We start from the raw sequence: 27,878 nt of genomic DNA, 5'->3' as shown, positions 1-27,878 counted from the left end.
CACTCCTGCCCAGCTTGATATGACATACGCTGACAGCACTAAATAATACTGGAGTTGCTGTTGATTCCCTTCTCATTCTTTTTGTATGCTTTATTGTTACGTCGTTCTTTCTTCATATAAATATATATATATACATATAAAATGTATCTGTACATACTTATATACATTTCCTATGCTGGGCACTGCTTAGACCCGTGCAAGCGCACTCAGACTTGTTTACTGGTACTTATATGTGTTTACTGCTGCTTATTTGTGCTTACACCTGCTTACTAGTGCCTTATTCATTATGACAGTGCCACTTTGCTTGAATGATAATTAAGTTAAATATCTCATGCGATACTCTTATGTCGGTTTTACAGCAAAACGACATTCATTCCACATGCAAAATGATATGTGCTATTGTTGGACTCGAACGGTGAATGCCTGTTCGTTAGGCGGATGCTCTAAACACTACACTATTGAGATTTATGTTGATTTCGCATGTTTTTCTCTGTTTGAATGAATCTGATGTGTAAGCTACACTCGACGGAGGGCAGCGACACGCAAACATGCTGTGCTTTGCTTACACCTTCGATATTGCAGCAATTCAAATGTATAATAGGGACACGGGGAATCTAATTGTGAAAGTTCTAAGGACAGGGCTCAACATCCCACTACGTGCTTGTGTGTTTACTACTTCGATTTTATTTCACTGTTCGTGGACACTCTTGTATGCTTAGTATACATTTCACTATCCACGGACACTGAATTACTGACTTACTATTAGAGGCGGGCTCTACTAGTAGGCATAGTAGGTTTTGCAACTGTCGGGACATGTTTACGCTAACATAGAGCACTTGTACACGCCCTCTGCACTTGCACATGTTTCCTGTGCACGTTGAGGGTGCGGCGGCGCGCCCTCATATATATTCATATGGCGCTGCTGCACCATCTGTAGTGAGGACGCTCGGCTCAAGGCTAAAACCGTCCTTGCGCCGATCTTCTTGAATCCTGGGGAGTGTCTCCCTATCAGCTGCTGCAATTAGCAGATTAATATAGTTTAAATTAACCTTCTGTCACTCGGTTAATAATACAGGATCACAGTTTACATGTGAGGGCGTCTTCAGCACCCAAAGTTTGAATGTTTGAAATTTGATGTTGGTAAAACAGACAAAGCGTTTAAAGATCGGATTAGGGAACATGTGAACCACATTAATAGAAAGGACAGAGTAAGTGCACTATCTAAACATGTTACTGAGACTGATGATGAACATATTTTTAAATTTCTTGTAATAGGGAGGGTGTATGAAAGTATCAGGGGCGGCGATGTCCACAACAAGACAGAGGCTCTGGAAGCCAAATGGATTGTAAGGCTTAAGGCAGATAGTGGACATAGCCTGAATGACTATGTACCCCTGAAGCCTATATTAAAGAAAAGGCCTCTCTTTAGATGAATTTTATGTATGTATTTCTTGCATTCATTCTTATTGGAAAAGTCAGTTTTTTATATATGTATTTTTTATATATGTGTTCTTTATATGAAGTTTTATATATGTATTTTTGTATGAAATTATTCTGAATATATTGCTGCTATTTCTTCTAAGAGAGTGATTACAATTATATATAAGGCATATATGTATGTATGGTTTTAAATATTTGGGTCATGTGATTATCTAATAGCATGTGACTAGTACTTTCAGAGTATAAAATGAAGGTTAAGATGCAACATATTCACATCTGATGAAGTGGGGTACACACCTACGAAAGCGCTTATGTTTTTTATTCCGTGGTCTGTTCTACAATAAATAATGTTTATACTGGAGTCTACAGCCTACTCCTGGTCCTTCTTTGGTTTGTATGCTTCTGGACTCTTTTGGCTTTTTGGACCTGGAGACCTGCTTTTGGTGGTAGCTGTTTTGTTATTCTTATTGCTGTGCTGATTTTGGTTACCACCTCTGCTTGGACTATGGCTGATGAAATAGAAATTGTTGGCTTGGATCAAGAGCATGTAATTTGCTCACAAGGTAATTCCATTAATGTGGAGAAACTGTTAAAAGTTATTGAAAGCAATGAGAATCCACTTTTTAACTGCTCTTATGAGAGCACGGAAAATGAGGCCAGTGGTGTTGATATTGTTTTATTGAAAAAGAAATTGCATGCCATAGAGAATGATCTCTTTAAATTAAAGAGGAACCTCTATGAATAATTTCATATGGAGCTCTGCATTAAGGAAGATATAGTTCCATGGGGGCTTCGTGTGCTGAAAATGCCCTCATCTGTAAACTGTGATCCTGTATTATTAACCGAGTGGCAGAAGGTTAGTTTAAACACCAGCGTCAGCTATATGAAACTGCTAATTGCAACAGCTGATAGGGAGACACAGTCTTTGTCTTCCTCAATTAAAACTTTATATGGAGAGCACTTATCACTATTTGACATTGCTACCTTGGACACTTATTTTGTGGAGACTTTGGACTCAGTCTCTACATATGAGCACAAATTAAGTAAAATAAAGAAGGAAGTGGAAAGAGACCACAAAGACTTTTTACTTGGCAATGTCTTCTCTTAGCCAAGGTTTACAGACAACAGCTCGAATTTTTAGCATGCGCGCATGCCTACTGAACGGTTTGATGAACCACAGGAACTACTGGCTGGTGAGAGAGAACGTCTGAGGCAGAGCACAGCCGAGAAAGAAGCAGAAGTGGATACAACTACAATGCAGATTCCTGTGAGCAGTTCCACAATCCTGAATGTAGCTGTACAAGCTAATTCAGCACTAACAAGTGAAAAAGGGAACGGAACAGGAGCAAGACCGAAAATATTTCTTACAACAGCACAAGTGCATCAGTCAGCTGAATCTGCTGTACCGGCAGGTATACAACACAATGCTGCTGGCGTTCACCCTTTAGTACAACAGAAACTTTGCTTTCTCCTACCAGTGAGGGATCTGGTTTCCAGAACTAGGGGAAGGAGCAGAAGTCAGCAGAAAATGAAATTCGAAGGGCAGATGACTGGTTCAGGCAACATCAAAAAAGCCTTCTTTCACAAGAAGGCTTAGTCTGGAACTTATCGAGTTATGTACTTTCAAATGAAGATATGAACATTTTGCAGAAAGGACTTTCTTTCATACCAAGTAGGTACTCAGACACTACTGATGGTATTTTTGATATTAAAAAGTTTTGCAGGGATTTAACCCTTAAGATGATGTTTAATGGCAGTGACAGGGAGATGAATGTTTTTAAGAAACCTCACTCTTATGTACCACCTGTGAATTCATTAATACATGCTTTCGAAACCATATGTATACAGGATGTGTATAGATCACAAAATGTTAGAAATACAGAACATAACAATGGCTTTAGGAAAAATAATCTTACTGGAAATGAAAGGATGGCCTTAGTGCAGTTACAGGAAAATACAGATATAGTGATTTGGCCCGCTGATAAGGGCGGGCCTATTGTCATCATGGATGCTAGCAAATATGAACATGCTATACTTAACATGTTATGTGATGTTAGTTTCTATACGAAGATTACTCATATAAAGACTGATAAAATGGTGCATCAGATTAAATTGAAATTGGATGTGTTATTGAGTGAGGGTTCCATAACTAAGGAATTATAAGATTACTTCCTTACAGAACATCCTGTTATCCCCTGTATACAGGGGTTACCTAAGAGTCACAAAGATAAAATCTGTCCGCCAATGAGACCGATAGTCTCTGGGAGAGGGTGGTTCACGGAGTCCATCTCCATATATATAGAGAAGAATCTGAGACCCTTACTTAATGAGGTACCACAGGTACTAAGAGATACTGAACATTTTTTAACTGACTTATTTGAACACATGCAAATATTGAGTGATAGGGATAGTTACATCTTGGTCACCATGGATGTAGTATCACTTTTCACCGTAATTCCAAATGATCTGGGAATAGATAGTATAGAGAGGTTTCTTGGCACATACTCTAGTTTTGAAGCCAGACAGATCAAACTCATCAAGGATTTGCTTGAGATAGTGTTATGTTGTAATGTATTTTTATTTGGGGATGTGTTTTATTGGCAGAACAATGGTGTAGCTATGGGCACTTTGTGTGCCAATAGCTACGCCAATCCTGTTATGGTGGTCTGGGAATTTGAATATATGTTACGAGGTCCTTTCAGTAAATACATCTCTTTTTTTCAAAAGGTTTGTAGATGATCATTTTATTGTGTGGAGTGGAATTATGCAACAGTTAACTGAATTTATTAAGTATGTTAATGAAAGCACTGCATTTTTAAGGTTCACATTTACATACTCTGACAAGGTCATAAACTTTTGGGATGTGGCAATTCTGGTAGATGAGAATAATAGACTGTACATGAAACAATACAGGAAACCATGTCATCTCAATACAGGAAACCATGTCATCTCAATAGTTTACTATCATATGACAGTATGCACCCCCCATATATTTTCAAGGGTGTGGTAAGGAACCAAGGAGCCTCTAGACTCAATGGGAGGGAGTCTGACTTCTTGGGATGTACTGAAGGTATTACCAAGGACTTGATGGAGAGGGGCTATGATGGCCAGATGGTGAAGAATAATGTAGAGGAGGTCACCAGACTCAGAGATTCAGTGGCACAACCAGATTTCTCTAAGAGGCAATTCACTAGGAAAGCTAGTAACAAAGGGATGCTTAGGATGCTCTTATATTATTTGTCTGATGTACAGACCTACATGGGCATAGTTAGGAAAAATTGGGGAATTCTGATATCTGACAAGGGTGTCACTAACATTATAGAACAACAACCTCGATTTTTGTTCAGGAATGAGCTCTCCCTTAAAAGAAAGTTATGTTTCCCAAGGAGAAAGAGTAATGCCTTAGAAAATGGAGGTTTGACTATGTGTAGGCATTGTAATTTTTGTACTTATTTGGACATCAGTACCAAATTTATGCATCCAGATGAAAAAAGACAGTATAATTTTAATGTTTCTGCTTCATGCAACACCAGACATGTAGTGTATCTTGCCCATTGTTTGAAATGTTTGAAATTTTATGTTGGTAAAACTGACAGAGTGTTTAAAGATCGGATTAGGGAACAACATTAATAGAAAGGACAGAGTAAGTGCACTAGCTAAACATGTTGGTGAGACTGACGATGAATATATTTTTACATTTCTTGGAATAGGGAGGGTGTATGAAAGTATCAGGGGTGGCGATGTCCGCAACAAGACAGAGGCTCTGGAAGCCAAATAGATTGTAAGGCTTAAGGCAGATATTGGACATGGCCTGAATGACTATGTACCCCTGAAGCCTATATTAAAGAAAAGGCCCTTCTTTAGATGAATTTTATGTGTGTATTTCTTGCATTCATTCTTATTGGAAAAGTCAGTTTTTTATATATGTATCTTTTATATATGTGTTCTTTATATGAAGTTTTATATATGTATTTTTGTAGAAAATTTTTCTGAATATATTGCTGCTATTTTTTATAAGAGAGTGATTACAATTATATATAAGGTATATATGTATGTATGGTTTTAAATATTTGGGTCATGTGATTAATAGCATGTGACTAGTACTTTCAGAGTATAAAATGAAGGTTAAGATGCAACATATTTACATCTGACGAAGGGGGGTACACACCTACAAAAGCGCTTATGTTTTTTATTCTGTGGTCTGTTCTGCAGTAAATAATCTTTATACTGGAATCTATAGCCTACTCCTGGTCCTTCTTTGGTTTGTATGCTTCTGGACTCTTTTGGCTTTTTGGACCTGTAGTCCTGCTTTTGGTGGTAGCTGTTTTTTTGATTAATATCAGGACTTTAACGAATGCCATGGGAATGGAGAAGGACACATGGAACAGCAGAAATACTTTCATTGTTCATACAGCACACACAATTAATATTGACATAATTTCAAATGACTTAAAAGTCTGTCAGTTTTAGTCAATACTGACCTTACTTTAGCTTCCCACATCCACAAATTCATGCTACAAAATGTGTAAAGATGAACTCCCTCAGTAAAATGATCTGGGAACAGGTTTCAATCGCCACATCACCTGTACTGTTCCACTAAGCTCAGTACCTTTATACATTATGAGATAGGAGTGTGTTTAATTTTTTCACTCAGTACTGTTCAGACTGCTGAGGAAAGTGGCAGTAACTATGGTCATTAAAGCCAGCATTTGAATGTTAGTGCTGTTACTCTCCTAAATCATTTAATGTACTTTTAGACTTTTTGATAAGTCTCTTCTCCTTGACACCCCCCCCAGTAGGTGTACATCAAAGAGGGGAGACTGTGAAGGCTGATTATTCCTGTAGTCAGAGTAATCATAGATACCTTCAATCCATTAACAGTGATTGTCCTTGCATTGCTAGGGTATGTGCATGTAATTGTCTAGGTCCTTACACCATATTTACACTCCTTTCACTTAGTGCAAATTATAGTATTCAGGAATGCTTATGATTTAACACCTCTTTGCATACCTGCAGTGCTCTTAGGGCTGCATCTGCACTATATAAAGCTAATTGCCATTGTATCATACTGGGGAGATTGTTTTGATCCAAAGAGCGCAATACTTAAAAAAATAAAACTTTTGGAAAGCTATTTTCTACACTGCTGTATTACCAAGGTATGTTGCTATTTCTTACATAATGCTTTTAGTTTTAACATTAAAAGGTGAATTGCACTGACTGAGGAAAAGCAGGTTTTTTAATATTTTTTTTTTTATTTTATTACTTTCTTTTCATGTAGCCATGTCTACATTACAAAATGTATGCTATGGAATGCTACATTACCTATTGTTTATTTTTTAATATAATTTGATATTTACACAGTTATTGCATATGAGTATATTTTAACTTTATAGGCATTTTTACCTTTGTTCGCAGAAAAAGAAAAATGTGTTCTGTTTGTGGATTTCTACCTGACTGACCTCCACGGCAGTGGAGATGGCAGTTATAATGGTTTTGTCTTACATTTCTACTGCTACATTATTAATTGTTATTGTTAATGCTCCAATTTATTACACAGTTAAACTTGTGTTATCTCTATTACAGAAGTGTTACAGATTGGATATATAATATTTGATTTTGAAAAATCTATCTGGGGGGTGTCCTAACTTGAGTGTAGTCGTAGGGAGCAATTAACGTTTAAATTGTGTGCATGTTGGATGCATGCAATCACATGACTGATCTCATAGCCATTCTGTTTGTGTATTATATATAATTATGTGTTTTTGTTTTCTGTTTCATCTCATACAGGGATATGGGACCCAAAAAGAAATTTGTATCATGCAAGCGACTATATAGTGATTTAGAAAAAAAGGTCATTATCCAGGCCTTATGTCTCCACGAACCTTTTCTATTAGGGATAAGTAAAGGTGACCAATCTCTCCAAGACAAGATATGGTAGTAGCTGGTTGATAACATTAATGCTGTCACTGGGCATGAGAGAGCCTACTCCCATATATGACACCAGACAAGTGACGTGATAATCTCTGCCCACAGTTGGGCGGCTGCAGTTGCCTGGAAACAGGTGGCTATGGGGTGGGGGTGGTCCTACTATTGAACCACCACTAATTGAAACAGAGGAGTTTCTGTCCACTATCAGAGAACCAGACAGATCAGCAGAGGGTTCCCACAAAATCCTTGGCATTGGTGCAGATGTAGACAGCAGACCCAGAGTATCACAAGCAGACAGTGTCATTCTTATATCTTTATATGTGTATTATGTCTATATCTAAGATTTCTAAATATATATATATATATATATATATAGAGAGAGAGAGAGAGAGAGAGAGACAGTGATGTGTGAGTCAGACTACAGTCATTGAAAAATAATGGAGGTTGTTTTGGGGGTGAGGAATCTTACTGTTCATTACATTTTTGCATGACAACATTTTTAGTTGGCATTTGTGAATGGGATTGCTCTCTTTTTCTTTAGTGCATTGTGACTCTTAGCAGACTACTTTCCTTTCCATTCCTCACATACAGGCACTTCTGGATTGTAGGCTGCTATCCCACCTGCACATGGTAAGCACACATTTAGTTATTGTTAATAGTGTGTATAATGTAGGGTCATAGGAGATTACTAGTCTATTGACCCGGTGGTCATTTTAAGCCTACCCATTTCATCCCAATGTAATACATAGAGATGCTAGTCAATACCCAAGATTGCATTTAGTGATGACTGCCCATGTCCAGGAGGGCTGTGGGCTCTATCCCCGGTAAGACTTTATGGTGCCCAATCCACTCATCTGGGTTCCTCTTGAACAGTGTCATAGAGGGACTCTGTTTCACATGAATTGGTCGCCTGTTTCAAAGATGCAGCAGTCACTGGGAGATACATCTGTCCCTCCAGCATGTCCTATTTAAGTTGCAGGCCATACTTAGGCCCCTGGAATGGGTGGTCCTAGTCTTGTTTGATTTACAGATATGCAGCAGCAAGTTCATTAGGTTTAGGTCTTGGATTGCTCTGTAGGCCAGGCATAAGTCTCCCCTAAGAGCTATATACGATACAGAGTATAGCAACAGGGACTTTAGTTGGCCTGTGTAAGGCACATGCTGGAGCCCCTTGATCTTCTTTGTTAGAAAAGTTTGAGGTCTCTCTAATTGCTGCAGGCGCTTAGTACAGTACATGCCAAATGGAGTGTTATACTCAATTATGGGCCGGATAAGTGCTGAGTATGGGGGGGTTATAACCTCTTTTGCTCTCGAGGCGATGCCTTTACTAATCAAGTGTGCTATGTAGAAAGCTTTCCTTACTACAGTAGACACATGGTGGTTGAAGTTAAGGTCACAGTCAACTTATGATCCCAGGTCCCTTACCACTTCATGGGTACTTAGGTTATTGTTGTTGATTTGATAGTGTGAGGGGACATTGTGCTGAAGGGAATGATGCATCTTTTCAAATTCATTTTGAGACTGTGACTAATACACCAGTCACTGGTCTGCATGACACCCTCCTGGAGTATACTGACATCATTTGGTGATTCAGTGATTGCACCTTGTTTGCAGTCATCTGCAAACTTGATCAGCTGCAGGCCCTTAGTTTTGACCTGAACTTCTGAGAAGTATATATCAAACAATAGGGGGCCCAGCACTGATGAACAAAAAATGTCCTAAGACTGAATCAGCACTCGGTTTTCACCTCAGAGCAACAAATGATTAATAAAATCAGAAACAAAATGACCACAGCTGAGGAACGTAGATAAAACTTTCGATTTAATAAAGCCAGATAAAATAAGTAAGCGCTTTCTCGATCTCTTACTGATCGCTTCTTCGGACTCTATTTCACTCACATGACGTCACCAAATTTAAATCAAACTGAATACAACCACAAACAGGAATGAAATAATGCAATTAACCTTTAAAGTGACAAAGTGCATCATTCAAAGACTCAAAAAAAATCGGTTAAAAATGTGACTTAAGAATAAGTTCATATAATTCCATGAACATTTATAGCCTTTAAACCTACATATAAACTCAATATTTCAATGGTCTAGCCTTAAGGAAAGGTTTAAGTGACACTGCATTATTTAACCCTGGTGGTCTTTCAGCTTGTAGTAATAAAATCCATTTTTGTTCCGCTATCTCTACCCTATTTTCATATCACCGCCTCTAACATTTTCTTCTAAAACTTCTATGACCATAAAATTAAAGGCATGTTGTGCACTTTCTGCCTGTACATGTCTTGCTAGGGCATTGGTCTCCTTTGCATTTGCTATGTCCCTTAGATGCTCTAGAATACGTTCCTTAAAGTTTCTATTTGTTTTTCCTATATAAAATGCATAGCAACCTTTACAAAAGGAAAAATAGACTAAATGCTGTGTCCCTCAATCAGCATAAAAATTCACATCAATATTAAGATTCTGTGTTGGCTGTCTAAAAATAGAGTGGGAATAAATATGGTTGCATGCCATGCAGTTCCTGCACGGAAATGTCCATTTCCTCTGAGACATAATCTTATTTCTATTAAAACTTGATTTATAGCATAGTTGCCTTTTTTAGTGATTTCTTGTTCATAAATGCCTGAATGTGGGATTGTGCTGAAAGTCTTTGCCAGGTCAAGGCATGCTGTGTGCACAGATATGCCCTCATCAATGGCCTTGGATGCATTTTCAAAGAAATCTCCCAGATTTAAGAGGCAGGATCTGCCTTTCATGAAGCCGAATTGGGTAGGATTCAGGGTTTGGAGGTCACCTATGTCTTTATTTTATGAGGTCAATAATGATACATTCCATGGCCTTACAGATGAGGCTGGTCAGGCTTATAGGTCTGTACTTCCCCGGGTCTGTTACTAGGCCACCTTTGTGGAGGGGAATAACTGCTGCTGTTCTCCATTCTGCAGGAACAAACCCTGTGATTAGGCTATGATTGAAAAGGGCACTTAGTGGTGATGCTAGTTCATGTTTTAGCTTGTTTGGAAGACAGCCTGGGATTTTGTCTCATCCCACAGAGATTGTGTTTTTTGCCTTGGACAAGGCTTTGAGGACCTGCTCTACAGATATGTAGGGTGAGGGTGGTGGTTTTCTGTATGTTAGGAGGGGATAAGGGAGGGAAATTTTCACCAATCCTATCCACTAGCAGGGTTGCTATCTCTGTGGGATCAGTGTATGTGTGATACTGTTGGCCACTAGTCCTGCACATGCTTGAGTCCTACCTTTTAGGTTACATAAGTAGATGTGATAGGTCTTACGGTTATCCTTTTCTGTACTTGCTAAGTTTCTCTCAAAGGAGCCCTTGGAGGATTTGACAAGTTGTCTTATTTGACTGTTGAGAATGAGAAGAGTGCTTTTCCATTGTTGGGGGCCTTGCCTTGTTTTCTTGGACAGCAACGTTTTGCATTTATTGTAAAGTTTGTTGATGCTGGATGTCCTCCATGGCATCTTGTTTTTACTTGGGGATATGGCTATGATTCTTTTTGGTACAGCCAAGTTTATACACTTATGCAAGTGATTGTACAGGGCTTTAGTGTAAGCTTTGGCGTAGTTACCACATCCATCTTGTGATGGGGCTTGGAATGAATTTATACCTTCACCTAGGAAGGTATAGTTTGCCTTGGTGAAGTTTTTTAGTCTGATTTCACCCTTTGTCAGTTCTGGTGTTAGTGCCAGCTCAAAGATGACTGATTTGTGGTCAGTTTTAACTAATGAGGGTCTGACAGTTGCAGCAGTGCAGCTGTTTGACATGGTGAGAACCAGATCAAGAATGTTTGTTTCCCTTGTCAGGGTATGGACAATTTGTTCCAGGCCATTTGAATTAACAAAGTCAAGGAACTTTTGCACTAGCAAGTTAGGGCTAGCATAGGTTTCCCATTTGATGGTGGGATAATTGAAATCCCCCATAACCAGTGTGTTTGGTAAAATTTGGATTGTCTCCAGTTTGGTCAAGTAGGCTTTGTGGGCGATGTGACCCATGAAGTGGGGTCTGTAACTGGCTATGACTTGAATAGGGTTTTTCCCACCATAACCTGGACCTGGAGTAACTCCATGGAGTTGTCCAGTCTAGCTAGATGGGAGATGAATTTATCTCTAATATAGATTTAAACACCACTTCCTTTGATTTTCACATGTTTATTTTGTGCTCTGAAAGTGTGGAAAACATTCTAGCCTTGCAAGGCCAGGGTACTCTCTAAGGCCTTGAACAAGTTTTCTGTGAATGCAAAGATGTCTACATCTTCTAGTGAAATAAGTGCTTCCAAGCAGTGCAGTTTTTGGTTTAAGCTCCTAGCATTTAGCAGCATGACCCTTATTTTGTTTTGATTGGCTAATTTCACATTGGTAATGTTGTTTTCGTGACCTTGCCTAAAAAAGGCACTATGGGAGAGGCAAGAGCCTTTGTCAGCAGCCAAAAGTCAAGAGCTGCCAGGTGCAAACCATCTCTGGCAAAGCAGCCAGGTTTGTTGACCATGGCTTCCCAGGTTGACAGGAACTGGATCCCCTTTGAATGACACCAAAAACTGAGACAATTATTGAAATAAATCATTTTTTGTTTGTCTCTTTTCATATAGTCCAGTGAGGTACATCTCAGGTCATTCACATCAACGTGAACTATGACAAAGTCATAATAGTACTTGTTGCTGAAAGACCTGAGTGCATGCATGATCTGACGAATCCTGGCACTGGACTGGCAGCTGACTGTGACGTTCTCCTTGTCCAGCCTGGTGAGTGGGACATCTGCGTGTCTCACTATTGAATCTCTAATGACGAGAACATTTGTTTTTTGAGTGTTATGCCTTACTGGCTTGGTGGGTGAGACACTGGCATTGCTATGTGTCATGGGTGCTGTGGGGATTGTGTTAGTTGTAACAGTCTTATGTTTTAGAGGTCTCTGGTGTTTTAGTAAGTTTTTCGAGAGAACCTCTACGTATGTGGTTTTAAGTGTTCATTGGGTACTATGTGTATGAGTAGTGGTGGCTGAGTTGACAACCTTCTCCATGTTACCGTTTTGAGTGAGAGAGCATGAATTCTAGATTCTTGGTGTAAATACATCTCTCTCACTCTGTACTAGAGTGTGTTATTAGTAGAGGGTTGCCTGTGTACACGAGACAGTTGCTACACTGCCTCAAGACCCAAGTCAACAAGGCTGTCAGGAGAAACAAAGGTAGTCCAACTGCCCATAATGCTAGGTTGAAGACTGTTGTCACTAGGGGTGGCTATTCAGTATCAATCGAGGAGTGGATGGATATTTCTGCTTTGGTTTTAGGGAAAATTTGTTGAATTTAACTGTCTGGCTTTGGTGCACAACTGCATTTCAGTGCGGGTGCTGTGTGACTTGCAAACAAGCAAACCTGCTCAAATGCAGAGCCTAAATATCAGAAGCTAAAAACATGAAAAAAATGTAAAAAGATTCAAAAGGACCAATGAGGTCTAATTTTAAATTTCGAACTTTATATATATATATATATATATATATATATATATATATATATATATATATATATATAGTTAGTGGGAGAAAGATCAAATGTAGTAAATGTTCATTGGGAAAACATCAACATCAGAAAGTTAAAAATGCCAAAGTCAACATGCGAGTATGCGTAGGGTTACCATATTTGGTTGTATGTAAAAGAGGATGGAAAAATAGGGGATTTTTGATTGGCCTGTATGCCGGTATATGAGACAATCAAAATCTCGCACAACGGACCCTCTTCTGTGCAGTGCGGAACATCAAGCAGTTCCGCATTGAATAGAGCTCCGCTTTTTGATTGGCTAGTATACCGGTATACAAGACAATCAAAACCTCGCACAGCAGACCCTCTTCTGTTCAATGTGGAACATCAAGCTGTTCCGCATTGAACAGAGCTCTGCTTTTTGATTGGCTCGTATACCGGTATACGAGCCAATCAAAAACGCACACAGCGGACCCTCTTCTGTTCAATGCAGAACATCAAGCAGTTCCGCATTGAACAGAGCTCGTTTTTTTGATTGGCTCATATACCGCTATATGAGCCAATAAAAAAAAAAAAAAACAAAGCGGTGAAAAGACTCTGAAATAGGGATGTCTGTTTTTTGAAAATTCTATGATTTGTCCGGGTTTTAAAACCTAGACAAATCGCAGAATTTTCAAAACCCGCCCAGACAGGAGCCCAAAAAAGAGGATGTGTCCGGGGAAACCCGGACGTATGGTAACCTTAAGTATGCGTACACCGAGAATCAGCCTCTGTGCATGCAAAGTCTGCTATATCACATATACTGGTTAGTATGTAGTACTATTTCCTTCAGCAATGATTATTTCTTTTGCACTTTTAATCAGCATTTGAATATCATAGCCCAGCTTTCTTTATTTATGTCACCCTTCTTGATTTATGGGCTATATATTTTTTAAAAGAGTAGAAAAGGAGTACTGGCCTGTGCTGGAAAGCTGTGACCAATGCATAGTATTGCTCTTTCTTCCCTCCAGTATTTATGTGGTTAAATATTTCAGAGTTCTTCTCTGGCAGACAGTTGAGCAACAAGTTGTACTGGGGCCCCACTTCCTCTGTTCAGCTGGCTTTGGAAAGCAAAACTGCAGAAGTGGTTTACAGTTTGCCTCTGCAGAGCTGGAGTCTCTGATCTAAGGACAGACAGTTCAAAAGCACCTAAACTGCCAACATACATCCCTCAGGGGATTTTCATAATTAGACTGCCCAAAACGCATAACATGAATGATTTCTGAGTTATTGAAAGGTATAGGCCATAGCAGGAAACAAGGGGCCAAGGAAATCCTTGCGGGAAGTTAAGCAGTGGGGCACATTTGTGCTGCTACTGCCACATTTTAATGAGTTGATGTCAGTTTGTTGTAGATCTGCTGTTTAATTTTTGCTGCAGTCCTTATGTCTTAGTCTTTCATCTCCCAGATAAGTAAAATACAAGCAAAATGTCTGATGCATTTCCCAAGCTATAGTCAAAAGCTTAGAATAGAAGAATAATATGCTAATGTGCACTGCACTGGTAGAACATCACAGATCATTGTGAATTCATACTTTGAAATTTCACCGAGTGATCTGAAACATTGAGGTCTATATATGAGTAAAGTCTGTGTTGCTTTAGCATCTGTTAAAGTTTAACATACCTATTGTATAAGGAAAATATGCCATCAATTTTATTCTCCCTTTTGCTCATTGTTGTGTTTATTGCTTGGTATCATACGTGATCCTGAAAGTGGCACTGGGGAACTTTTACCACTTGATGTTGGAGTATCTGCAGTCTCTAATGATGATGGTGGTGATGAAGGGGCACATTCAGTGAGTGCAGAGTGTCAATCTGACACTTAGTTTGACCCCCACGTTACCTGCCCATATTTTGAACACAGTCAGTGTGCTACACATACCCATAACAGAGACCTCTGATATAGGACAGGTTGAGGGTGATACAGTTGATCAGACTAGTGTGGTTACAAGCAATAGGTACTGAAGTCTTGATTCTTGACATAGTGCAAATGAGGGTACAATTGACCTGATCCATGTTTTATAGATAATGGTCAATTGAAATGCTTAATGTACAGCATTGTTTGTAATACGTAAGTGAATATAGCAAAAATCTGACAGAGGAGATAACTGTACACCTCAGATAATTGCTCTGCTTAGGGGCATATACATATTTCCATATGAAAGTAATCAGTTCTATAATTTATTTTTTTTCTTTACTGGTTCCACACTTACCTTGTCATTAGTGCAGAAACAAATTGCATCCTTGTGGGTTGCATCTATCTCATGTTATTAGTATGCAGTCATTACATGGTTAAGTAAAAGTTGTGCTGTTTGAAAGGCAACAGTTTTCCTATTTGTATTTGGGTGGAATCTTAGGCTTTGAGCTAGTTAGTGATTGTGTGTGCTACCCTTCACCTCTTAGCCGGAGTCAGGCCATACTGTGCATGCCTCCATCTGCCAGCACCATCTGCAGCTCTGCTGCTGCTGGCCCTGCCTGTGGTCCTTGAAATCATGGTCCAGAACTTTGCTATCCTTGTTGAAGCTGTTTCCATAGTATTATATTGTGTAACATGGCCCAGACCTTTAAGTATTTTGGCAGGGGTGCCTGGGTCGTACTGTATTGCACTTCTTGATGTGTTTAGACAACTGAACCTTGATTTCAACACTCCAGACACACATTCTACCATATTCCTAGTTTGAGCACGGGCATCATTATATCCTTGCTCAGTGGGGTTGTGTGGGTTTTACATGGGTGTCATGAGCCACGGCTCCAGTGCATAACCTGCTTCCCTCACTAGATGCCCTTATGAGATGTTATTCCTAGCACATCCGGTGTACAGTTCACAAGTGTGCCATGTGTGAGTCATGAAAACTGTCTGGGTTACCCTCACAGAAATTGTAAATGATTCCTTGGGCATTACAGACAACCTGGCAGTTTATAGAGCGGATATTCAATATCTTTCTCTGTAACTTTTCTTGCTCTAATAAGGACTAAATTAACTTGCTGCTAACCAGTATGGCCACTTCATTGTTTTGATGTCTAGGACAGACCACATAGAAATATTCTGGGTCATCTGCTTGAATCACCAACCTGACTGCTGACTATACCATACAAATCCATAAACAGGAAAGCTTTCTGTTTGTGATTGAGTCTGCATTAATACAACTGAATATGCCTCACACCTATCATCATGGCACCACTCTGAAGATACCACTGCAGAACACCCAGAGCCTTCTCTACAAAAGAAAAACATCCAGGCTGGGTGGTGAAACTTAAGTACAGGACCTTAAAAGTTTGATATCAGAATCAGCTGTCCCATATTGTGGCTGCTTTTGAATGAATATGTATTACTGAACAAACTGATTACACTTTGGCACCAAATATATTTCAAACGCATTCTTCTGCCACTGGAAAAAAAATAAACAACAACAACAACAAAAAAGGAAGCCTGCCCCTGGATTACCTCAGAAAATTTTCAACAGTAAGTCAGGCTTCAAGGGCAGCATTGTCCTGAAAGCTACCTCAGCAGCAAGGGAGCCCGCAGGATTTTTTGCAGGGGGGGTAACCCGGAGCACCGCCCCAACCCCTCCCCTTCAAAGCACCACCCCCAACCCCAACCCCCTTCAACCACTCCCCTCCAACACACACAGCCATTCCAGTATCTCATTACTTGGCTATTTCTCCCCACAGGAGTGGCCTTAGGTAAACTGGTGCCCTAGGCAAAAGGGCTCCACGGCGCCCCCTACCCCACCACCCAGTGCCCCCATCCTGGTCTACCTACACTAAATAAATACTGGAAAAGCGCCCCTGCTAGAGCGGCGCCCTAGGCGACCGCCTAGTTGGCCTATGCCTAAGGCCGGCTATGTCTCCCCAGTTACCATAAACACTGTTTAAAACTCTCGGTGTGCATACTGTTTTATGCTTTACTTCTACAATAATTACAGATATTTGGTTTTAATTTACAACTTTTATTTCAAATTTTAGGGCCTCAGGGCCAATAGCCTAGTAACCTCCTATTTTATAACACAAACACTGATAGACATTTGCTAAACTTAAAGCAATAGTCTTACAATGAAAACAGACTTAGCATTAAAACTTCTCTACATTTGAAACTCGCATTCACTGAAACAGCATTGAAACCCACATTTAAAGAAAATGCATCTGGCCAGTGGCAGGTTAAGTTTACCTTTGGACAGTTTTCAAATCATAGGCCCCTTGCACACATTTCAGAACCATGCATAACTGCTTTTTTGATTCACCTTCCTGATTGTATTAATTATAATATATAATAATTGAATTATATCCCTTGTTAATACAGCACCACTTAGAGTGTGTTTTACAGTTTTGAAATTTTTTTCCAGTAAGCAATGAAACAAAACATATGAAACAAAAATGACAAATTGCCCAATTCAGAACATTTCAACCATAAAAGGCCACTTAAACGTCTATCATTACAATCCACCAATATCAGTCAATATGCGCAATCTCTGCAGAAGTAAAAGTCATCTGAATAATTTTACATTAAAGAGATCTGAAACTAATGGAGAGGTTGTTGCTAGAAAACAGCTTTATATTTCAGTGTTTCATCTTCAAATTCAGTGCCTGCTGGCTGCCCTTAAACAATAAAGTGCCTATGTTACATTTAAAAAAATGCTAAGCTTGTATACTGCAATAGGAATAAGATGCAAGTGGAAACACAGGTTCATAGTTACTAGACATCTCATCCAAAGGAGGACATGCCCAGGACTGCAACACTCCACCCCTTTAAAATATAAATCTACATGCTATGGGAGTAGAACCTATAGCCCTCTGCATCAAGATGCAAGAATGCTACCTGCTGTGCTACTAACACTGCTTTAAAATTCTATACCACAATAGTGATACCATTTGCTAAACAAAACAGTTGCACATTTTAAGCAGACTTAGCATGAGCAGCAGTAAACTTCTCTTCCCTTGAAGCTCACAATTCCTTGAAAATGCACTTGAAAATAAATTCACCTAACTCTTAACTAGGGCATTTCACTCTCTCACACACCTCAACCTCTTAGTGCAAGAAATCTGGACAAAGCCCAACATAAATAGGGACAGATTATAAATATTGCTCTCATGAACTTAGAACATTGCTAGAATAACAGGATTTATGTTAGTATGCATTTTTCTAAAGGATATGACATCTAAAACTCAAATGTCTGTCATTATTTAGCAACTTCAATCCTTTTTAGGATGAATACGGGGCAAAAATCTAGACATTCTTTAAAAACCTGGACAGCTGAGGGGTATGCTACCTCCTCCTTATACAGACATACAGACACACATACGCACTTGGCTATTTTGTCTTCTGCTACTGATTAAGGTTAGAAGTACAACTTCAGAAGATCCCCCAGAGGTTTTCTGCAAAAAGAGTTACAGTGACATGACCTGTCAACATTTCTTACTAGTATCGTACTCATTGGAGTCTTGTACCAGTGTAGTCCTGCTGCCTCTATCCCCTCTAGTATAATTATTCTATTCCCTGGTGAACTTTCTCCATACATTTACTTCTTTATGATCATATATGACAATGTTCTACACATGCTTGCTATAATGTTTCTCTATATCCCTCCTTTCATAAATGTACCTGTATATCCCCTTATAGCTCCTTTTCTTTCTTTGCTAACTCAATAATGTTTAGTTAGGTTAATGCCTGCCTTACAGGCTCAGTATCTGTGATTTTAGGACTCCCTGTGTTATGAGGTGGTATGCTTAACTTGCTGAGTGTGCTTTGTGGTTTCGGTTACTGTTCATAAATGTTTTATCTTCTCAGCCATCTCCTAGCAAACAAGCTATTTTCAATCTAACTTTGGCTTAAAAAGCAAAAAAAAAAAAAAAACTGCACAACTTTAAGTGAATTTCAAAGAAGCACCAAAGAGACCAAAGTATTCATGTTTATTGAGGGTCTGCAGCTGGTGTCCACTGCTCTAGTGACTGGTGACATTAAAAAAAAATGTGTGGGGAATGTGTTTTAATTTATTTTATGAGCTACTAGAATCTTTCATAAAAGCTGCAGCATTCAGTAAATAAAAGGCATAAAATGAAAATGTAGCAAATAAAATGTCAAACTAGCAGATTATGATTACAGTAAGGCAACAGAAAGCGAAACAAGGAAATTCAGAATTTCAGATCAAGGCTAGACATTATAGTTCTTGTAGCAGGACTGATGTATACATTGCAAAGCGTATTTAAAAAGAATAACTCATTTGAGATAATCTTACTTTTGTGAAGTCCAGTAACCATAACACAGTGTAATGCAGTGTTATTAAATACACAACATAAAATAAACCTAAAGTAGTAGACTGCATAATAACTTGAAATAGTACTAACCAGTAACTACTTCCTATTTGACGGTGACTTCTATTTACAGAAAGGGGGGGTGGCGATGGGCTCCCCATGTGGAGCAGGTGTGGCAAACTATGTAATGGGGTACTGGGAAGCAAACATCTTGGCTGATCTCCCTGGTATTATGGCCCCTGTTACCTTCTACACCCGCTACCTTGACGACATGTTCCTCCTGTTCAGGGGGTCAGAATTGGAAGCGAAAAACTTTGTGGATAATATCAGTAACTCCACTGAGTTCCTGAAGTTCACTTTTAAATTTTCTACCACCGAGCTGGATTATTTAGATGTCAAACTTACGAAGGATATTTGTCATCAGTGCTTCAGGTCCACCGTCTTTAGGAAAGCCACATACTGCAATTCTTTCCTGCACTTCACCAGCTTTCACCCTCACAAACAGAAAAGATCTATAGTGAAGGGACAGCTGGTGAGGGCAGGAAGAATGTGCAGCACCCTTGTGGATTTTGTTAAGGAATGTTCATTTCTGAAGGAAATGTTCACTAACCGTGGCTATCCTGAGAAAATGGTTTGTGAACTTATTGAGGAAGTTACTCTTAAAAGAACTAGAGGCTTCTACACCTTTATTGACTAAACAAAGGTCTCCTCCAGTGTAGTTAGTAGTTTCACAGATGAGGTGCCTATAAGTGGTCTAATAGGTAGCAATGTTGACCGCAGAGAATCAAACACAGATTTATCTTTGAGCTTAGTCACTATTTTTAGTACTAATTCAGAAGCAATTCTGGACATCATCCGTAAGAATTGGAGGTTGATATCCTCAAACCCATCACTAGCAGGAAAATTGGGAGACGAACCCAGATTTATTTTTAAGCGATCTAAAAATTTGAAGGAACTATTACAAAGGGATATCCAACAGCATAGTTTTTATAAAAGGAAAGGAATGTCCAGATGTGGATTCTGTAACTTCTGTAACAATGTCCGAACAGGGGAGACATTCCTTGTTAGGGACAGGAAGTTTGTCATCAAGCATGCACTTAATTGTGAGAGCAAATCAGTTATATACATTGCTATGTGCAACTGCTGCTCTGGGTTCTACATCGGAAAAACCGACAGGAGACTGCGAGATAGGATGTATGAGCACTTGTATGCAATTAGGACATGTAAAGATGACAACGCACTGGCCAAACATATTGCATTGTTCCCAGGACATAGTTTTAGCTTTATGGCTATAGACCATGTACCCTTAAAAATCAGAGGGGGCCCTGTCTCTTTAATACTAGAAAATTGTGAGCTGGATTGGCAGTTGCGCTTGGACGCTTTCTGTCTTCCTGGCCTTAACACTAACTGCAACATTGCCCCAGTTCTTAAATTAAAAAGTTATTTTAGGTAAAACCTACTGTTATTATATAGTTTTCTCTGACTTTAGGTCTGACCCGTATATCAGGCAACACATATTGGATGACTTGGCAGTCTTGTGTGTTTTCAGCACCTTGCACTAACATATTGGGTCTAGCTAGTTGACTTGACCGTCTACTATTCAGGGCTTGCTTAACCTAACAGTCAGGTTTATAACCTAGTCTTAGTGGTCTTAGTAGGAAGACACAATGGATTCTCACGTGCTGAATCTTTTAGGTCGCACGTGTTTTCCGCAGGGCAGAGGATACTTCTTCCTTTCCTTTTCTTTCCCCCTTCCCCCCCCCCTTCTTCTTTTTTCCTTAGTCCTGCATGGTTACAGCACAAACAGAATGTTTAATAAACTAAGCCTGAGCAAATATGAGCAGTATTTATCCCTTATTTATCCCTTATACACACCTCATTTAAGGCAAATTTGTTTTTAATGTTTTAAGTGAGTATCAGAGTATATTTTTCGATAGATCTACTTACATATTTTGTATAGTAGTTTATTGTAAATAGTAATGATATCTGTTTTTTGTCATCTATATTATTGTTAAGTCGCTGAGATCTTTTTTCATATAATTGAATCCATTTCTTATTGTTGTGTGCTACTTTTAAAAATGATTCTAAATGTGGGATGCTTTTAACTTTTTAGCACTGTGTATGTGTTTTTAAATACAACTGTTCGGTAACAGGAAACAGGAATTATGTCATTTCCTGATGTAGTATTTTTAAAGTGAGTGTTTTTTGTCTAATTTGTTTCTCTGAAGAAGCTGCAGTGGTCTGTGGCGAAAACGCTCTTTTGGTTTGTTCAAAATAAAAGCGTTCAGAAGCTTTTTGACTCGGAGGCGTTTCTGTCTGCAAACAAGGTTCCTCATTGTGTACTTTTTGGTCTGACTTGTTTGAAAGCAGTTTTTGAAACTAGCAGATTATGATTACAGTAAGGCAACAGAAAGCGAAACAAGGAAATTCAGAATTTCAGATCAAGGCTAGACATTATAGTTCTTGTAGCAGGACTGATGTATACATTGCAAAGCGTATTTAAAAAGAATAACTCATTTGAGATAATCTTACTTTTGTGAAGTCCAGTAACCATAACACAGTGTAATGCAGTGTTATTAAATACACAACATAAAATAAACCTAAAGTAGTAGACTGCATAATAAAACATGCTGCATCTAAGGTTTTAATTGATAAATTAATTAGAATTCAGGGTAAACAATTCCTTATCACCTGTGCTAATGAGCATAACCTGAACACATTGTGTCTAAATCCACTGCTGATTTAGTTATATACTTTTTTTATCACTGCATTTGTTTCTGAAGCCTTGTTTTTAACAATGCAATGATGCATTCCATATCACTGTTTTGATCTAGGGTCTGCAAACTTGCATAGTCTATCCCGATCAGCTGCTTGCACACTCTAAGCTACACCAGGCATTGATATCTACTAGTACTACTACTACTACTAGTGGATTAACTGAAAGCTGCTACAGCAAGGGGATTAAATGTTTTACTCTTTCCTTATAAAACGTAATTTTGATGGATTAATATGGTTCAATTCTATTTACCATTGATATCAGTTAAAACATTTTTCTAACATTGAATGTGTGGCAGACTCTTTTGATGTAGAACTTTGAGGAACAAGAACTTTTTAAGACCCAACATGAGGAGCATTCCTCCTGATGAGGTACACTTGAGAGGTATAGTTCAACATGAGGCAGTCATATGCATCATGTGCAGAAGTACTATTAGGTATTTACATTGTGTGACGAGGCTGAGTGGCAAAATAGCAAGTTTGCTAAGAAAATCAATGAAGCAAAACCAAATTAAAGAAATAAATAATTCACTGTTAAAAAAGAACATTGGTGATATCGAACAGGAACCCATAAAACAAACTTTAAACTTAAGACAATGGATCATGCCAATACATAATAAACTTTTTTTTCACTTTTAGAAGAGTTTCTGTTACACATGTACCAAAGGACAAACTTGGAACTGTTCCTATAGTCATCAGTTCCTATTTGCAGAACTAAGCATTTAATCTGAAGTTAGAACTACAGGAACCAAGAGGTCAATACTTCAATCTGATTGGTAATCAAGAGGGAAAGTGAGTTTTTATCTGAAGCAGACACATTTAAAATGTGACATTTTTTGTCAAATCCGTATGCTACCCCACCTTTCTTTTTAAAACAATAATCTGAGATGCTTTTCTGATTTTCTTTGTATTCTTAAATAGTGGCTTAATTCGCAGGCATTATTAGCAGTTATTTCTCAAAGTGACTACTAAAGCAGTGTTTATAGTTTATACAAAAAATGTTTCCTTGTCACTAACATTATCAATCAATGATTTAGCACGTTAATAATTCCCCACTCACTTTCCTGTGATGACTTGTCTCATGAAATCATTCCTATTTCTTTCAGTATACCTCAGCTGTAGGTCTTGAAGGTGCCAAAGCGGTATAGTTGAGACTTACTTGTTAGCCTAACAAGTGAGCCTGTCTGTACCATTTTGGTGCCTTCAAGCCCTACAATTTCAGAAAAAACATTACCTTAGTGGTCAACACAGTGTCGATCGCTCAAACTCGAATTCCTGCAGTTCTCTGAGTGCTAACCTTGGCTCGGTTTAGCACTCCAGGAGTCCAGGTTGTCCAACAAATAATCTTTTTCTTTTTTTCACAAGCATAATTCAATGAAGAAATTCTCTATTGAAACTTTCACAGTAACGCATCTAACTACAAGGGAGATGCAGCTGGAGGAGCAATTTGGGATCGTCATACAGATCACCTGACCACAACCTCCAATCACATCTCCAATGCACATTTCACCGACACACAGTGCAGTCACAGTTAAGCTATTTATCATGGAAAAAAATGCACTGACTGTGAAAAATCTTTTCCACGATCGACAGCTCAAATGTTTCAGTGCAAGCTTCACTTAGTAAGGTAGTTAAAATATAATACAGTGTTGGACAGATACTGGGATTGACAACTTTAAAAAGGGGGTGGCAGTGCCCATGCCTAAATCCACCACCGATGCAAAGGGCGTTCGTAAAGAGGAATGCCCTTTAAAAAAAAACTTTTTTTTTTAAATTAAAATAAAATCAGCTGTTTTCCAGGGGGAGTGCAAATGCACCCCCTTGCACCTGCCTGTGGGCGTCCTTGCTCAGCAGATAATGTAAAATACAAATATACTAGTAAACCTGAAGTTTGTTTACAGGCCAGAGGCAACCAGCTTTGCTACAGAATTTAAACAGATTCTGAGCTGAAATGAATAATCTCACTAGGAGGGGGGTAAGAAGAACTCAGGATCCACAACTGGTACGGAGGAAATCTCAGTTTCTAACAAAAGTATCTGATAATATTTAATAATTGTTATAATCATCTCTAACATTACTACAACTTGGAGAAATAAATAAATAAACTACCAGACTTATGGCAACCCCCGAATTCAGACAGCATTCTGGAGAACACCAAGTTTTGATAAAATTTGAAGATTTCATGTCAGTCATTTCTACTTCAGCAGGGATGGTTTTGAAACCTGAAGTGATACCTCCATTTAATGTATGCTCCTTACAAGATGTTTTTTTTTTTTTATCAATACAACTGTACTTCCATAGATTCAGTAAATCATTTAAATGAAATCACACAGATATATAGTAGTAACAGTTTGTTTTAGGTAATGTTACATATGTTTAGTCTATAACTAAATCATTTTCTTTTATTAATTTGATTTGTGATTACTTTCTCGGTTTAACAAGTTTATGACTAAAAACTACTGTTCCAATTCACTAACCTGTACAAATAAACAAACTAAGTAAATAATTCATATATCAATTAAACTACCTAAATAAATAGTTTGCATATGAACTATACTTTAGTAATGAGACAACAAAACAACCAGTGAATGGCTCATCAAAAGGTTTTCTCCAGATGATGTTTTTTAGATGAAACAGTAATGCTGAAGATACACAAAATGCTATATGCCAGCTACACCCCTTCTCCATATATGCGTTTGGCATGGTCCCACCCCTTGATAATTGTTATAATCATCTCTAACATTGCTACAACTTGGAGAAGTAAAGAAATAAACTTCCAGACTTATGGCAACCCCAGAATTCAGACAGCATTCTGGAGAACACCAATTTTTGATAAAATCTGAAGATTTCATGTCAGTCATTTCTACTTCAGCAGGGATGGTTTTGAAACCTGAAGTGATACCTCCATTTAATGTATGCTCCTTACAAGATGTACCAAAGTGCATTAACGCTGCTCACCCCTTTTCTTTCCTGTCTGTTATTCCCTTAAATTCTGATTTCTTACCTGTGACGATATGTAAACTGTGAATTAAAACATACATTATCCGAATGTTCAGATATATGTAACTACTGCCTAGGTTCCCCATCCCAAACCTTAGATCTGCAGTTTTTTTTTTAATAATACAAGAATCACTGTATTAACTTTGTCACTAAACAATAAATATGCCTCACTGTGCAGCTACCTATTTTTTTATAGATACTTGTCTGTCCTTCATATATTATTTAACTGTACTGGCTGTAGAATTATAAGATTGAGCTGTATACCACTATGGGTGTAATAAATATGGTAGTTACAGAGTGTGCTACATGTTGTAGCCATTCGTAATGGTCACTTAGATCTCCCATTTAAACATGCCATTAATCCAAAAGATTAACCTAACTAAAACAATATCTAAATAAGCAAATAACTGAATATGTTATGACGGAGTCCTTACAGAAGAGGCCTCATGCAGCTTTAGTTTTGCAAGGAAATAAGAGAAGGCAGTTAGTGTCAAATGAGACAACTATCCGCATGCAGTCATGTTATTGTTATTATTGTTATAAATGTCTTTATTCATATCATTTGCATATATTCAGCACCTTAGTAAGAGATACATTTAAATACTAGAATAATTCAGTTTCTCTTTTATTACATTTGGTGCAGCGGTTAGCGTTGCCGCCTCACAGCAAGAGGTTCTCCGGTTCAATCCTCGGCTGGGGTGCCTTCTGTGCGGAGTCTGCATGTCCTCCCTGTGGTCAGGTGGGTTTCCTCCGAGTGCTCCGGTTTCCTCCCACATCCCAAAGACATGCTATAGGTGGATTAGACACACTAAATTGGCCCTAGGTGTGAGTGTGTGCATGTGTGTGCCTTCTGTGGAAGGTTGGGCGCCAGGCTGGCAACTCGACACCGTAAAACTCAACTGCCAATCATGAGCGGACGGTGATCCACTGTGGCGACCCCTAACTGGGAAAAAGCCGAAAGAAGAAGAAGAAGAACTTGCATTTTAAACCATCAGTTTCTTGCACTCAGTCTGCAAAATGAGTGGAATAATTTCTGAACTACATGCTACAATATTTGACCTTGCTAGTGAATTTTATTAAGAAAATACAAAAGGCTAATGAAAAGATATTTTTTTAGTCATAATCTGTCTTGTTCAGGATGTATTAGTTATTATAAAGCAGTATTATATTATTCATTTATTTATTTTTGTTTTATTTGATACTAGAGTGAGGCCATCTAGGCACATGTCAGTTTTACATGATGAACATAAGAGTGCAGAGGTTATGTGATTTGTTCAGTCACAACATAGACAAGTGGAGACTGTAGCATATAAATGAAAGCTTGTCTGTGGCCTGTATCAAGCTATTCACCCATTTCTAGACTACACTGGGAGTTTCATTTGGCAGATAGATTATTTCTGAGAGTTTGAGATAACTTACTTTGCTTCTGGATCACATGGAAAAAAATTGCTCCACTAAAAAATAAATAATTCTATATTGTGGGCTCTTCAGTAATATATGTGTGTTTTTGGGTTGTTTTGTGTGTGTGTGTGTGTGTGTGTGTGTGTGAGAGAGAGTCTGTATTTGTATGTATACAGTGCAAGAAAAACATTTCTAGATGTTATAACGTAAACAGACCACTGAAACCCTGTAATCCATGACATGCAGTTAATGATAAATATGAATGAAGGAAATAAACAATAGCCGTTGATAAACAGAGACAAATGTGACATATGTTTAATTACAATAACAGCATGGATGCAGGTATCTTAGATGCAGTCTTGCAGTTTAATAAAATGTACATTGTATCATATATGGATATTTTCAGGCAAAATCTACAAAAGTTAACTGCGTCCGAGGTTTTCATATACTGCAGATTTGTGATCAGCCCTTGCCAGGGGTGGGGTGGGGGTTACAATGCTGGTACCAACTGCGGCCACATTTGCACTGTGCAACAGTATAATTTATTTCACTAATGAACAGCGATGTCTTTAGGACAGTTCAGAGTCTGTACGATCACACTGTTGTAAATCCTGTACTCTTTTTGTATTGTTTAAGGAATGAGAATGAAAAAAAAAGTGACAAAAGCAATTAAGGGTTCCTATTAAAACACCGAACGCTTGAAATGTCGGATGTCATATGGTCGACACCATATGATCGATATTTCAAGAGTCTGAAGGTTAAACGTAATGGTGCCGTACGGTGCAGAATGGGAGAATTTCCCTTTTCTGCACTGAAGTGCGGTCTCGGAGTTGGTATATTTAAGTAGAGGGGGTGTGGGGGGTGCAGGGGGGCTTGCACCCTGCTCACACCATTAAGGTAAGTTTTTCTTTCTTTTTTTTTTTTTATTGTATATTCGATCTTTCAAACTTCAACCATATGTTGTCGAACATATGGGATATGAAGTTTTGAAAGTTTGAATATATAATATAGACCCGCAATAAATACAGTATGATGCATAACAAGAGTTTGTTATGCAACAGAATGTATCAGATTAACATGTTTTTATACTACTTTTGTGAAGAAAACAGAAAGGGCAGTGCCACAAAGTAATAATGAAAACACACGTGAACAAGTAACCAAGTAAGCAAATGGATAAATAAAAGTCAGTCAGTAAGCCAGATACAGTGTGACCTAAATGTAACAGGGCCAGAAAAACAACCAATCACATCACACATTGTGTCAGAGAAGTTAACACTGGCATACAACCAATGCGAATAAAACAAGTGCAATTGAAATTCAAAGCATAATAATGCATAATAATGCTAATAATAACAATTATCATCATCATTACATTTTGTGAACTGTGCAGAATAAAGTCCATCATAACAAAGTGTAACCAAGAAATTATACCTCTAAGGTGTGTTTAACTGGTCTTGCACACCACTTAATAATCTGTAGGTAAAACTTACAGAAGTCATTTTTTAAATATATTATGCAACAATGAACAGTCGGGGTTATTAATGTTTGTTTGTCTTT

Source organism: Protopterus annectens, chromosome 6.part0, assembly GCF_019279795.1.
Source record: "Protopterus annectens isolate FY-2018-M chromosome 6.part0, PAN1.0, whole genome shotgun sequence".
Classification (NCBI taxonomy): domain Eukaryota; kingdom Metazoa; phylum Chordata; order Ceratodontiformes; family Protopteridae; genus Protopterus; species Protopterus annectens.
The sequence above is the reverse complement of the archived record's forward strand: the minus strand, read 5'-3'. Positions refer to the sequence as shown.